The following is a 16,264-nucleotide window of genomic DNA, read 5'->3' as shown; positions in this document are numbered from 1 at the left end:
ATAATTTTGTCGTAATCTTTTACGGTTGCGAAGGAGTAGTGGCCACAAGAAAAACAGTGATTGGGGAGATAACTCTTACAATGTAAAGTATTTTGTTACGCGGTTGTAAATTATTAAAGCGTATAAACTATACGATATCATATTCCAAACATCTAAGCGACAAGTTATTAAACAACAATACTACGGAAGAAAAACAATTAGGCGGAAGAAAAAAAAAATAATAATAATAATCAGAACAAAACCTATAGGTCTTTCCACGGAAAGGTGGAAAGACCTAATAATCAGAACAAATTCAATAGGTCTTTCCACAGAAAGGTGGAAAGACCTAATAATAATTAAAAACCAATTGTTCAGAGAACAATTGAAGGTCTTTCCACTAGTAAAGATCTATTTTGATATGGAAATATGAAAAATCAGTTTAAATACCGTATGACATATCGACAAATAATTTTTCATAAATTGTTATTTGCGACATGTCCTTACTTGTATATTTTGGTTGAAAGGGTGCGCAAATAATAAATGGGAGTTTTTGCCCATCTTATATTTAGGTTTACCCGTAAAGTGATATTACTCTTTAACCAAACATATTAAAGACCTAGGGTCTTTTGATTTAAGATCCTTGGTTTGTGACCTTGAAATTGAGGTCAAGGTCATAGGTTAATAGGACGTTCCAGATTTTGACCTTTGCTTTAAAGTCGTATTAATATATCATAAAGCCATATGAACTAACATTTTAAACTGATTTTTTATATTTCAATATCATAATAGATCTTTACTAGTGGAAAGACCTTCAATTGTTCTCTGAACAATTGGTTTTTAATTTTTTTTTTTTTTCTTCCGCCTAAATTTTGTTCTTGCGTAGTATTGATGTTTCAAAAGATGTCGCTTAGATATTTGGAATATGATGTCATATAGTTTATTCGCTTTAGAAATTTACAACTGCGTAACAAAATACTTTACGTTGTAAGAGTTATCTCCCCAAACACTGTTTTTCTTGTGGCCACAACTCCTTCGCAACCGTAAAGATTACGACAAATTTATTTTACCAAATTGCTCGTTACTTCTTCAGGATTAGGATATTCATTTGGACTGAAGTTATCCGGAGACTCCATATGAGAGTTATTTCCCCTTATGCATTTGATATAAGTGATATGCGTTTCTAACTGGTAAACCATCAGTGATATAGGCCTAAGGTCTTTGGATTTAAGTTCCTTGGTCCAAAAAAATGAAAATAAGGTCAAGGTCAAAGGTCAAGGTCATATTCTAAATTTTGATTTTGGCTTATTTTCACTTATTTTCAACAACCTTGAAAGATATTGACAAAATATTTTTACTAAATTGATAGTTGCGACATGTTGTAACTTATAAATTTTGGTTGGAAGTGTGCGTAAACAATAAATGAGAGTTTTCGCCCATCTTATATTTAAAATCATGCCTAAAGTGATATAACATATTTACCATACATATTACAGACCTAGGGTCTTTTGATTTGAGGTCCTTGGTTGGTGACCTTGAAATTGAGGTCAAGGTCAAAAGTTATTAGGACGTTCTAGATTTTGACCTTTGCTTTAAATTCATATTTATACATTATAAAGTCATAGGAACTGACATTTTAGATTTATTTTTAATATTTTGATAATAAAATAGATCTCTACTTGTGGAAAGACCTTCAATTGTTCTTTGAACAATTGGTTTTTAATTAGGTCTTTCAACCTTTCTGTTGAAAGACCTATTGTATTTGTTCTGATTATTAGGTCTTTCAACCTTTCTGTTGAAAGACCTATTGTATTCGTTCTGATTATTAGGTCTTTCAACCTTTCAGGTGAAAGACCTATAGGGTTTGTTCTGATTATTATTATTAGGTCTTTCAACCTTTCAGTTGAAAGACCTATTGTTTTTGTTCTGATTATTATTTTTTTTTTTCTTCCGCCAAATTTTTTTTCCTTCACTGTTTTTTTGTTTCGCAAGATGTCGCTTAGATATATGGTATATGATATGGAACAGTTGATACGCTTCTGAAACTGACACCGCGTAACAAAAAACTTTACTTTGTAAGAGTTATCTCCCCGAACACTGTTTTTCTTGTTATCTCTAAGGCTTCGCAACCGTATAAGAAACCGACAAATTTATTTTTCCAAATTGCTCGTTATATCCTCAGGATGTTCTGTTTTATTTTGACCGAAGCTATCCGGAGACTCCATATGAGCGTTATCCCCCCTTTTGTATATGATATAAGTGATATGCATTTCTAACTGGTAAACCATAAGTGATAGAGACCTAGGGTCTTTTGATTTAAGATCCTTGGTCCAAAAAAATGAAAATTAGGTCAAGGTCAAAGGTCAAGGTCAAATTCTAAATTTTGATTTTGGCTTATTTTCACTTATTTTCATTAACTTTATAAGATATCGACAAATTATTTTTACTAAATTGTTAGTTGCGACATGTCGTAACTTATAAATTTTGGTTGCAAGGGTGCGTAGACAATAAACGGGATTTTTCGCCCCTCTTATATTAAGAATTATGCGTAAAGTGATTTTACTCATGAACCATACATATTAAGGAACTAGTGTCTTTTTATTTGAGATGTTTAGTCTATGACCTTGAAATTGAGGTCAAGGTCATAGGTTTATTGGACGTTCTAAATTTTGACCTTTGCTTAAAATTCATATTTATACATCATTAAGCCATAGGAACTGACATTTTCAACTGAATTTTAATATTTTCATATCTAAATAGATCCTTATTTGTTGAAAGACCTTCAATTGTTCTTTGAACAATTGGTTTTTAATTATTATTATTTTTTTTTTTTTTCTTCCGCCAACTTTTTTTTCCTTCGCTGTTTTTTTGTTTCACAAGATATCGCTTAGATATAAGGTAAATGATATCGAACAGTTAATACGCTTCTGAAACTGACACCGCATAACAAAAATCTTTACCTTGTAAGAGTTATCTCCCCGAACACTGTTTTTCTTGTGGCCACTACTCCTTCGCAACCGTATAAGAAACCGACAAATTTATTTTTCCAAATTGCTCGTTATATCTTTAGGATGTTCTGTTTCATTTCAACCGAAGCTATCCGGAGACTCCATATGAGAGTTATCCCCCCTTTTATATATGATATCAGTGATATGCATTTCTAACTTGTCAACTATAAGTGATAGAGACCTAGGGTCTTTTGATTTAAGATCCTTGGTCCAAAAAAATGAAAATTAAGTCAAGGTCAAAGGTCAAGGTCAAATTCTAAATTTTGATTTTGGCTTATTTTCACTTATTCTCATTAACTTTATAAGATTTCGACAAATTCTTTTTACTAAATTGTTAGTTGCGACATGTCGTAATTTAAAATTTTTGATTGGAAGGGTGCGGAGACAATAAACGGGAGTTTTTGCCCCTCTTATATGTAGAATTATGCATAAAGTGATATTACTCATGAACCATACATACTACTGACCTAGGGTCTTTTGATTTGGGATCCTTGGTTTATGACCTTGAAATTAGGGTCAAGGTCATAGGTTAATTGGACGTTCTAGATTTTGACCTTTGCTCGAAATTCATATTTTCATATCATAAAGCCATAGCAACTGACATTTTCAACTGAATCTTAATATTTTCATATCAAAATAGATCCTTATTGGTTGAAAGACCTTCAATTGTTCTTTGAACAATTGGTTTTTAATTATTATTATTATTAGGTCTTTCAACCTTTCTGTTGAAAGACCTATTGTATTTGTTCTGATTATTATTATTAGGTCTTTCAACCTTTCAGGTGAAAGACCTATAGGGTTTGTTCTGATTATTATTATTATTATTTTTTTTTTTTTTTTTCTTCCGCCAACTTTTTTTTCCTTCGCTGTTTTTTTGTTTCACAAGATATCGCTTAGATATAAGGTAAATGATATCGAACAGTTAATACGCTTCTGAAACTGACACCGCGTAACAAAAAACTTTACCTTGTAAGAGTTATCTCCCCGAACACTGTTTTTCTTGTGGCCACTACTCCTTCGCAACCGTATAAGAAACCGACAAATTTGTTTTTCCAAATTGCTCGTTATATCCTTAGGATGTTCTGTTTAATTTCAACCAAAGCTATCCGGAGACTCCATATGAGAGTTATCCCCCCTTTTATATATGATATCAGTGATATGCATTTCTAACTGGTAAACTATAAGTGATAGAGACCTAGGGTCTTTTGATTTAAGAACCTTGGTCCAAAAAAAATGAAAATTAGGTCAAGGTCAAAGGTCAAGGTCAAATTCTAAATTTTGATTTTGGCTTATTTTCACTTATTCTCATTAACTTTATAAGATTTCGACAAATTCTTTTTACTAAATTGTTAGTTGCGACATGTCGTAACTTAAAATTTTTGATTGGAAGGGTGCGTAGACAATAAACGGGAGTTTTCGCCCCTCTTATATTTAGAATTATGCGTAAAGTGATATTACTCATGAACCATACATACTACTGACCTAGGGTCTTTTGATTTGGGATCCTTGGTTTATGACCTTGAAATTGGAGTCAAGGTCATAGGTTAATTGGACGTTCTAGATTTTGACCTTTGCTTAAAATTCATATTTATACATCATTAAGCCATAGGAACTGACATTTTCAACTGAATTTTAATATTTTCATATCTAAATAGATCCTTATTGGTTGAAAGACCTTCAATTGTTCTTTGAACAATTGGTTTTTAATTAGGTCTTTCAACCTTTCTGTTGAAAGACCTATTGAATTCGTTCTGATTATTAGGTCTTTCAACCTTTCAGTTGAAAGACCTATAGGGTTTGTTCTGATTATTATTATTATTATTATTTTTTTTTTTTTTCTTCCGCCAACTTTTTTTTCCTTCGCTGTTTTTTTCTTTCACAAGATATCGCTTAGATATAAGGTAAATGATATCGAACAGTTAATACGCTTCTGAAACTGACACCGCGTAACAAAAAACCTTACCTTGTAAGAGTTATCTCCCCGAACACTGTTTTTCTTGTGGCCACTACTCCTTCGCAACCGTATAAGAAACCGACAAATTTATTTTTCCAAATTGCTCGTTATATCCTTAGGATGTTCTGTTTCATTTCAACCGAAGCTATCCGGAGACTCCATATGAGAGTTATCCCCCCTTTTATATATGATATCAGTGATATGCATTTCTAACTGGTAAACTATAAGTGATAGAGACCTAGGGTCTTTTGATTTAAGATCCTTGGTCCAAAAAAATGAAAATTAGGTCAAGGTCAAAGGTCAAGGTCAAATTCTAAATTTTGATTTTGGCTTATTTTCACCTTTTTTCATTAACCTTATAAGATATCGACAATTTTTTTTTACTAAATTGTTAGTTGCGACATGTCGTAACTTATAAATTTTGGATGCAAGGGTGCGTAAACAATAAAAGGGAGTTTTCGCCCCTCTTATATTAAGAATTGTGCGTAAAGTGATTTTACTCATGAACCATACATATTAAGGAACTAGTGTCTTTTTATTTGAGATGTTTAGTCTATGACCTTGAAATTGAGGTCAAGGTCATAGGTTAATTGGACGTTCTAGATTTTGACCTTTGCTTAAAATTCATATTTATACATCATTAAGCCATAGGAACTGACATATCTTAATAGATCCTTATTGGTTGAAAGACCTTCAATTGTTCTTTGAACAATTGGTTTTTAATTAGGTCTTTCAACCTTTCAGTTGAAAGACCTATAGGGTTTGTTCTGATTATTATTATTATTATTTTTTTTTTTTTTCTTCCGCCAACTTTTTTTTCCTTCGCTGTTTTTTTGTTTCACAAGATATCGCTTAGATATAAGGTAAATGATATCGAACAGTTAATACGCTTCTGAAACTGACACCGCGTAACAAAAAACTGTACCTTGTAAGAGTTATCTCCCCGAACACTGTTTTTCTGGTGGCCACTACTCCTTCGCAACCGTATAAGAAACCGACAAATTTATTTTTCCAAATTGCTCGTTATATCCTTAGGATGTTCTGTTTCATTTCAACCGAAGCTATCCGGAGACTCCATATGAGAGTTATCCCCCCTTTTATATATGATATCAGTGATATGCATTTCTAACTGGTAAACTATAAGTGATAGAGACCTAGGGTCTTTTGATGTAAGATCCTTGGTCCAAAAAAATGAAAATTAGGTCAAGGTCAAAGGTCAAGGTCAAATTCTTAATTTTGATTTTGGCTTATTTTCACCTTTTTTCATTAATTTTATAAGATATCAACAATTTTTTTTTACTAAATTGTTAGTTGCGACATGTCGTAACTTATAAATTTTGGTTGCGAGGGTGCGTAAACAATCAAAGGGAGTTTTCGCCCCTCTTATATTAAGAATTATGCGTAAAGTGATTTTACTCATGAACCATACATATTAAGGAACTAGTGTCTTTTTATTTGAGATGTTTAGTCTATGACCTTGAAATTGAGGTCAAGGTCATAGGTTAATTGGACGTTCTAGATTTTGACCTTTGCTTAAAATTCATATTTATACATCATTAAGCCATAGGAACTGACATTTTCAACTGAATTTTAATATTTTCATATCTAAATAGATCCTTATTGGTTGAAAGACCTTCAATTGTTCTTTGAACAATTGGTTTTTAATTATTATTATTATTTTTTTTTTTTTTCTTCCGCCAACTTTTTTTTCCTTCGCTGTTTTTTTCTTTCACAAGATATCGCTTAGATATAAGGTAAATGATATCGAACAGTTAATACGCTTCTGAAACTGACACCGCGTAACAAAAAACTTTACCTTGTAAGAGTTATCTCCCCGAACACTGTTTTTCTTGTGTCCTCTAAGGCTTCGCAACCGTATAAGAAACCGACAAATTTATTTTTCAAAATTGCTCGTTATATCCTCAGGATGTTCTGTTTCATTTTGACCGAAGCTATCCGGAGACTCCATATGAGAGTTATCCCCCCTTTTATAGATGATATAAGTGATTTGCATTTCTAACTGGTAAACCATAAGTGATAGAGACCTAGGGTCTTTTGATTTAAGATCCTTGGTCCAAAAAAATGAAAATTAGGTCAAAGTCAAAGGTCAAGGTCAAATTCTTAATTTTGATTTTGGCTTATTTTCAACTTTTTTCATTAACCTTATAAGATACCTACAATTTTTATTTACTAAATTGTTAGTTGCGACATGTCGTAACTTATAAATTTTGGTTGCGAGGGTGCGTAAACAATAAAAGGGAGTTTTCGCCCCTCTTATATTAAGAATTATGCATAAAGTGATTTTACTCATGAACCATACATATTAAGGAACTAGTGTCTTTTTATTTGAGATGTTTAGTCTATGACCTTGAAATTGAGGTCAAGGTCATAGGTTAATTGGACGTTCTAGATTTTGACCTTTGCTTGAAATTCATATTTATACATCATTAAGCCATAGGAACTGACATTTTCAACTGAATCTTAATATTTTCATATCAAAATAGATCCTTATTGGTTGAAAGACCTTCAATTGTTCTTTGAACAATTGGTTTTTAATTATTATTATTATTATTATTTTTTTTTTTTTTTTTCTTCCGCCAACTTTTTTTTCCTTCGCTGTTTTTTTGTTTCACAAGATGTCGCTTAGATATTTGGTATATGATATCGAACAGTTAATGCGCTTCTGAAACTGACACCGCGTAACAAAAACCTTTACCTTGAAAGAGTTATCTCCCCAAACACTGTTTTTCTTGTGGCCACTACTACTTCGCAACCGTATAAGAAACCGACAAATTTATTTTTCCAAATTGCTCGTTATATCCTTAGGATGCTCTGTTTCATTTCAACGGAAGCTATCCGGAGACTCCATATGAGAGTTATCCCCCCTTTTATATATGATATCAGTGATATGCATTTCTAACTGGTAAACTATAAGTGATAAAGACCTAGGGTCTTTTGATTTAAGATCCTTGGTCCAAAAAAATGAAAATTAGGTCAAGGTCAAAGGTCAAGGTCAAATTCTTAATTTTGATTTTGGCTTTTTTTCAACTTTTTTCATTAACCTTATAAGATACCTACAATTTTTTTTTTACTAAATTGTTAGTTGCGACATGTCGTAATGTATAAATTTTGGTTGCGAGGGTGCGTAAACAATAAAAGGGAGTTTTCGCCCCTCTTATATTAAGAATTATGCGTAAAGTGATTTTACTCATGAACCATACATATTAAGGAACTAGTGTCTTTTTATTTGAGATGTTTAGTCTATGACCTTGAAATTGAGGTCAAGGTCATAGGTTAATTGGACGTTCTAGATTTTGACCTTTGCTTAAAATTCATATTTATACATCATTAAGCCATAGGAACTGACATTTTCAACTGAATTTTAATATTTTCATATCTAAATAGATCCTTATTGGTTGAAAGACCTTCAATTGTTCTCTGAACAATTGGTTTTTAATTATTATTATTTTTTTTTTTTTTCTTCCGCCAACTTTTTTTTCCTTCGCTGTTTTTTTGTTTCACAAGATATCGCTTAGATATAAGGTAAATGATATCGAACAGTTAATACGCTTCTGAAATTGACACCGCGTAACAAAAAACTTTACCTTGTAAGAGTTATCTCCCCAAACACTGTTTTTCTTGTGGCCACTACTCCTTCGCAACCGTATAAGAAACCGACAAATTTATTTTTCCAAATTGCTCGTTATATCCTTAGGATGTTCTGTTTCATTTCAACCGAAGCTATCCGGAGACTCCATATGAGAGTTATCCCCCCTTTTATATATGATATCAGTGATATGCATTTCTAACTGGTAAACTATAAGTGATAGAGACCTAGGGTCTTTTGATTTAAGATCCTTGGTCCAAAAAAATGAAAATTAGGTCAAGGTCAAAGGTCAAGGTCAAATTCTAAATTTTGATTTTGGCTTATTTCCACTTATTCTCATTAACTTTATAAGATTTCGACAAATTCTTTTTCCTAAATTGTTAGTTGCGACATGTCGTAACTTAAAATTTTTGATTGGAAGGGTGTGTAGACAATAAACGGGAGTTTTTGCCCCTCTTATATGTAGAATTATGCATAAAGTGATATTACTCATGAACCATACATACTACTGACCTAGGGTCTTTTGATTTGGGATCCTTGGTTTATGACCTTGAAATTAGGGTCAAGGTCATAGGTTAATTGGACGTTCTAGATTTTGACCTTTGCTCGAAATTCATATTTTCATATCATAAAGCCATAGCAACTGACATTTTCAACTGAATCTTAATATTTTCATATCAAAATAGATCCTTATTGGTTGAAAGACCTTCAATTGTTCTTTGAACAATTGGTTTTTAATTATTAGGTCTTTCAACCTTTCAGGTGAAAGACCTATAGGGTTTGTTCTGATTATTAATATTATTATTTTTTTTTTTTTTTTTCTTCCGCCAACTTTTTTTTACTTCGTTGTTTTTTTGTTTCACAAGATATCGCTTAGATATAAGGTAAATGATATCGAACAGTTAATATGCTTCTGAAACTGACACCGCGTAACAAAAAACTTGACCTTGTAAGAGTTATCTCCCCGAACACTGTTTTTCTTGTGGCCACTACTCCTTCGCAACCGTATAAGAAACCGACAAATTTTTTTTTCCAAATTGCTCGTTATATCCTTAGGATGTTCTGTTTCATTTCAACCGAAGCTATCCGGAGACTCCATATGAAAGTTATCCCCCCTTTTATATATGATATCAGTGATATGCATTTCTAACTGGTAAACTATAAGTGATAGAGACCTAGGGTCTTTTGATTTAAGATCCTTGGTCCAAAAAAATGAAAATTAGGTCAAGGTCAAAGGTCAAGGTCAAATTCAAAATTTTGATTTTGGCATATTTTCACTTATTCTCATTAACTTTATAAGATTTCGACAAATTCTTTTTACTAAATTGTTAGTTGCGACATGTCGTAACTTAAAATTTTTGATTGGAAGGATGCGTAGACAATAAACGGGAGTTTTAGCCCCTCTTATATTTAGAATTATGCGTAAAGTGATATTACTCATGAACCATACATACTACTGACCTAGGGTCTTTTGATTTGGGATCCTTGGTTTATGACCTTGAAATTGGGGTCAAGGTCATAGGTTAATTGGACGTTCTAGATTTTGACCTTTGCTCGAAATTCATATTTTCATATCATAAAGCCATAGCAACTGACATTTTCAACTGAATCTTAATATTTTCATATCAAAATAGATCCTTATTGGTTGAAAGACCTTCAATTGTTCTTTGAACAATTGGTTTTTAATTTTTTTTTTTTTTTTTCTTCCGCCAACTTTTTTTTCCTTCGCTGTTTTTTTGTTTCACAAGATGTCGCTTAGATATTTGGTATATGATATCGAACAGTTAATGCGCTTCTGAAACTGACACCGCGTAACAAAAACCTTTACCTTGTAAGAGTTATCTCCCCAAACACTGTTTTTCTTGTGGCCACTACTACTTCGCAACCGTATAAGAAACCGACAAATTTATTTTTCCAAATTGCTCGTTATATCCTTAGGATGTTCTGTTTCATTTCAACGGAAGCTATCCGGAGACTCCATATGAGAGTCATCCCCCCTTTTATATATGATATCAGTGATATGCATTTCTAACTGGTAAACTATAAGTGATAGAGACCTAGGGTCTTTTGATTTAACATCCTTGGTCCAAAAAAATGAAAATTAGGTCAAGGTCAAAGGTCAAGGTCAAATTCTTAATTTTGATTTTGGCTTATTTTCACCTTTTTTCATTAACCTTATAAGATATCGACAATTTCTTTTTACTAAATTGTTAGTTGCGACATGTCGTAACTTACAAATTTTGGTTGCGAGGGTGCGTAAACAATAAAAGGGAGTTTTCGCCCCTCTTATATTAAGAATTATGCGTAAAGTGATTTTACTCATGAACCATACATATTAAGGAACTAGTGTCTTTTTATTTGAGATGTTTAGTCTATGACCTTGAAATTGAGGTCAAGGTCATAGGTAAATTGGACGTTCTAGATTTTGACCTTTGCTTAAAATTCATATTTATACATCATTAAGCCATAGGAACTGACATTTTCAACTGAATTTTAATATTTTCATATCTAAATAGATCCTTATTGGTTGAAAGACCTTCAATTGTTCTTTGAACAATTGGTTTTTAATTATTATTTTTATTTTTTTTCTTCCGCCAACTTTTTTTTCCTTCGCTGTTTTTTTGTTTCACAAGATGTCGCTTAGATATATGGTATATGATATCGAACAGTTAATGCGCTTCTGAAACTGACACCGCGTAACAAAAAACTTTACCTTGTAAGAGTTATCTCCCCGAACACTGTTTTTCTTGTGGCCACTAAGGCTTCGCAACCGTAAAAGAAAGCGACAAATTTATTTTTCCAAATTGCTCGTTATATCCTCAGGATGATCTGTTTTATTTTGACCGAAGCTATCCGGAGACTCCATATGAGAGTTATTCCCCCTTTTAAATATGATATAAGTGATTTGCATTTCTAACTGGTAAACCATAAGTGATAGAGACCTATGGTCTTTTGATTTAAGATCCTTGGTCCAAAAAAATTAAAATTAGGTCAAGGTCAAAGGTCAAGGTCAAATTTTAAATTTTGATTTTGGCTGATTTTCACTTACTTCATTAACTTTATAAGATTTTGACAAATTATTTTTACTAAATTGTTAGTTGCGACTTGTCGTAACTTATAAATTTTGATTGGAAGGGTGCGTAGACAATAAATGGGAGTTTTTGCCCCTCTTATATTTAGAATTAAGCGTGAAGTGATATTACTCATGAACCATAAATAATACTGACCTAGGGTCTTTTGATTTGGGATCCTTAGTTTATGACCTTGAAATTGAGGTCAAGGTCATAAGTAAATTGGACGTTCTAGATTTTGACCTTTGCTCGAAATTCATATTTTTATATCATAAAGACATAGCAACTGAAATTTTCAACTGAATCTTAATATTTTCATATCAAAATAAATCCTTATTGGTTGAAAGACCTTCAATTGTTCTTTGAACAATTGGTTTTTAATTATTATTATTAGGTCTTTCAACCTTTCAGTTGAAAGACCTATTGTTTTTGTTCTGATTATTAGGTCTTTCAACCTTTCAGTTGAAAGACCTATAGGTTTTGTTCTGATTATTAGGTCTTTCCACTTTTCCGTGGAAAGACCTATTGGATTTCTTCTGATTATTATTATTAGGTCTTTCAACCTTTCAGTTGAAAGACCTATAGGTTTTGTTCTGATTATTATTATTATTATTATTAGGTCTTTCAACCTTTCAGTTGAAAGACCTATAGGTTTTGTTCTGATTATTATTATTATTAGGTCTTTCAACCTTTCAGGTGAAAGACCTATAGGGTTTGTTCTGATTATTATTATTATTATTTTTTTTTTTTTTTTTCTTCCGCCAACTTTTTTTTCCTTCACTGTTTTTTTGTTTCACAAGATATCGCTTAGATATAAGGTAAATGATATCCAACAGTTAATACGCTTCTGAAACTGACACCGCGTAACAAAAAACTTGACCTTGTAAGAGTTATCTCCCCGAACACTGTTTTTCTTGTGGCCACTACTCCTTCGCGACCGTATAAGAAACCGACAAATTTATTTATCCAAATTGCTCGTTATATCCTTAGGATGTTCTGTTTCATTTCAACCGAAGCTATCCGGAGACTCCATATGAGAGTTATCCCCCCTTTTATATATGATATCAGTGATATGCATTTCTAACTGGTAAACTATAAGTGATAGAGACCTAGGGTCTTTTGATTTAAGATCCTTGGTCCAAAAAAATGAAAATTAGGTCAAGGTCAAAGGTCAAGGTCAAATTCTAAATTTTGATTTTGGCTTATTTTCACTTATTCTCATTAACTTTAGAAGATTTCGACAAATTCTTTTTACTAAATTGTTAGTTGCGACATGTCGTAACTTAAAATTTTTGATTGGAAGGGTGCGTAGACAATAAACGGGAGTTTTTGCCCCTCTTATATTTAGAATTATGCGTAAAGTGATATTACTCATGAACCATACATACTACTGACCTAGGGTCTTTTGATTTGGGATCCTTGGTTTATGACCTTGAAATTGGGGTCAAGGTCATAGGTTAATTGGACGTTTTAGATTTTGACCTTTGCTCCAAATTCATATTTTCATATCATAAAGCCAAAGCAACTGACATTTTCAACTGAATCTTAATATTTTCATATCAAAATAGATCCTTATTGGTTGAAAGACCTTCAATTGTTCTTTGAACAATTGGTTTTTAATTATTATTATTTTTTTTTTTCTTCCGCCAACTTTTTTTACCTTCGCTGTTTTTTTGTTTCGCAAGATGTCGTTTAGATATTTGAAATATGATATCGAACAGTTTATACGCTTTTGAAACCAACTCTGCTTAACCGAATACTTTCCCATATAAGAGTTATCTCCCCGAACACTGTTTTTATTGTTATCTCTAAGGCTTCGCAACCGTATAAGAAACCGACAAATTTATTTTTCCAAATTGCTCGTTATATCCTCAGGATGTTCTGTTTCATTTGGACCGAAGCTATCCGGAGACTCCATATGAGAGTTATCCCCCCTTTTATATATGATATAAGTGATTTGCATTTCTAACTGGTAAACCATAAGTGATAGAGACCTAGGGTCTTTTGATTTAAGATCCTTGGTCCAAAAAAATGAAAATTAGGTCAAGGTCAAAGGTCAAGGTCAAATTTTAAATTTTGATTTTGGCTTATTTTCACTTACTTTCATTAACTTTATAAGATTTCGACAAATTATTTTTACTAAATTGTTAGTTGCGACATGTCGTAACTCATAAATTTTGATTGGAAGGGTGCGTAGACAATAAATGGGAGTTTTTGCCTCTCTTATATTTAGAATTATGCGTAAAGTGATATTACTCATGAACCATACATATTAAGGAACTAGTGTCTTTTGATTCGAGATGTTAAGTCTATGACCTTGAAATTGAGGTCAAGGTCAAAGGTTAATTGGACGTTCTAGATTTTGACCTTTGCTTTAAATTCCTATTTATACATCATAAAGCCATAGGAACTGACATTTTTAACTGAATTTTAATATTTTCATGTCAAAATAGATCTTTATTAGTTGAAAGACCTTCAATTGTTCTTTGAACAATTGGTTTTTAATTATTATTTTTTTTTTTCTTCCGCCAACTTTTTTAACCTTCGCTGTTTTTTGGTTTCGCAAGATGTCTCTTAGATATTTGGAATATGATATCGAACAGTTTATACGCTTTTGAAACCAACTCTGCTTAACAGAATACTTTCCCATATAAGAGTTATCTCCCCGAACACTGTTTTTCTTGTTATCTCTAAGGCTTCGCAACCGTATAAGAAACCGACAAATTTATTTTTCCAAATTGCTCGTTATATCCTCAGGATGTTATGTTTTTTTTTTATCGAGGCGATCCGGAGACTCCATATGAGAGTTATTCCCCCTTTTGTATATGATATAAGTGATATGCATTTCTAACTGGTAAACCATAAGTGATAGAGACCTAGGGTCTTTTGATTTAAGATCCTTGGTCCAAAAAAATGAAAATTAGGTCAAGGTCAAAGGTCAAGGTCAAATTCTAAATTTTGATTTTGGCTTATTTTCACTTATTTTCATTAACCTTATAAGATATCTACAAATTATTTTTACTAAATTGTTAGTTGCGACATGTCGAATCTTATAAATTTTGGTTGCAAGGGTGCGTAGACAATAAATGGGAGTTTTCGCCCCTCTTATATTTAGAATTATGCGTAAAGTGATTTTACTCATGAACCATACATAATACAGACCAAGGGTCTTTTGATTTGGGATCCTTGGTTGATGACCTTGAAATTGAGGTCAAGGTCATAGGTTAATTGGACGTTCTAGATTTTGACCTTTGCTTGAAATTCATATTTATACATCATTAAGCCATAGGAACTGACATTTTCAACTGAATTTTAATATTATTATATGTAAATAGATCCTTATTGGTTGAAAGACCTTCAATTGTTCTCTGAACAATTGGTTTTTAATTTTTTTTTTTTTTCTTCCGCCTAATTTTTTTCCTTCGCTGTTTTTTTGTTTCGCAAGATGTCGCTTAGAATTTTGGAATATGATATCGAACAGTTTATACGCTTTTGAAACCAACTCGTTTTAACCGAATACTTTCCCAAATAAGAGTTATCTCCCCGAACACTGTTTTTCTTGTTATCTCTAAGGCTTCGCAACCGTATAAGAAACCGACAAATTTATTTTTCAAAATTGCTCGTTATATCCTCAGGATGTTCTGTTTTATTTTGACCGAAGCCGTATATAGATTCCATATGACAGTTATCCCCCCTTTTATGTTTGATATAAGAATTTGCATTTCTAACTGGTAAACCATAAGTGATAGAGACCTAGGGTCTTTTGATTTGAGGTCCTTGGTCCAAAAAAATGAAAATAAGGTCAAGGTCAAAGGTCAAGGTCATATTATAAAATTTGATTTTGGCTGATTTTCACTTATTTTCAAAAGCCGTATAACTTATCGACAAATTATTTTTACTAAATTGTTAGTTGCGACATGTGGTAACACGTAGATTTTAGTCGAAAAAGTACGTAGACCTTTGATGCCAGTTTTGCCCCCTTTTATATCCAATATTAGTTGTAAGGTAATACAACTCATTAACTATATATAGTAGAGGCCTAGAGTCTTTTGATTTGAGGTCCTTGGTTGATGACCTCGAAATTGAGCTCAAGGTCATAGGTAAATGTAACGTTCTAGATTTTGACCTTTGCTTTTACCTCATATGTATAGATGATCAAGACTTGGGACTTTTTAAATTAGGTTGCAAGCAATGTGATCTAGAAAAAGACAACCGGAAGTGACCTTTTGTAAACCAGAAGTAGCTATATTTATTATTATTTATTTTTTTTTTTTTCTTCCGCCTAATTTTTTTCCTTCGCTGTTTTTTTGTTTTGCAAAATGTCGCTTAGATATTTGGAATATGATATTGAACAGTACAATGTATATACGCTTTTGAAACCAACTCTGCTTAACCGAATACTTTCCCATATAAGAGTTATCTCTCCGAACACTGTTTTTCTTGTTATCTCTAAGGCTTCGCAACCGTATAAGAAACCGACAAATTTATTTTTCCAAATTGCTCGTTATATCCTCAGGATGTTCTGTTTTATTTTGACAGAAGCCGTATATAGATTCCATATGACAGTTATCCCCCCTTTTATGTTTGATATAAGAATATGCATTTCTAACTGAAAAACCATAAGTGATAGAGACCTACGGTTTTTTTA

This window comes from Mytilus edulis, chromosome 1 (genome assembly GCF_963676685.1).
Source record: "Mytilus edulis chromosome 1, xbMytEdul2.2, whole genome shotgun sequence".
Classification (NCBI taxonomy): domain Eukaryota; kingdom Metazoa; phylum Mollusca; class Bivalvia; order Mytilida; family Mytilidae; genus Mytilus; species Mytilus edulis.
Note: the sequence above shows the minus strand (reverse complement) of the source record.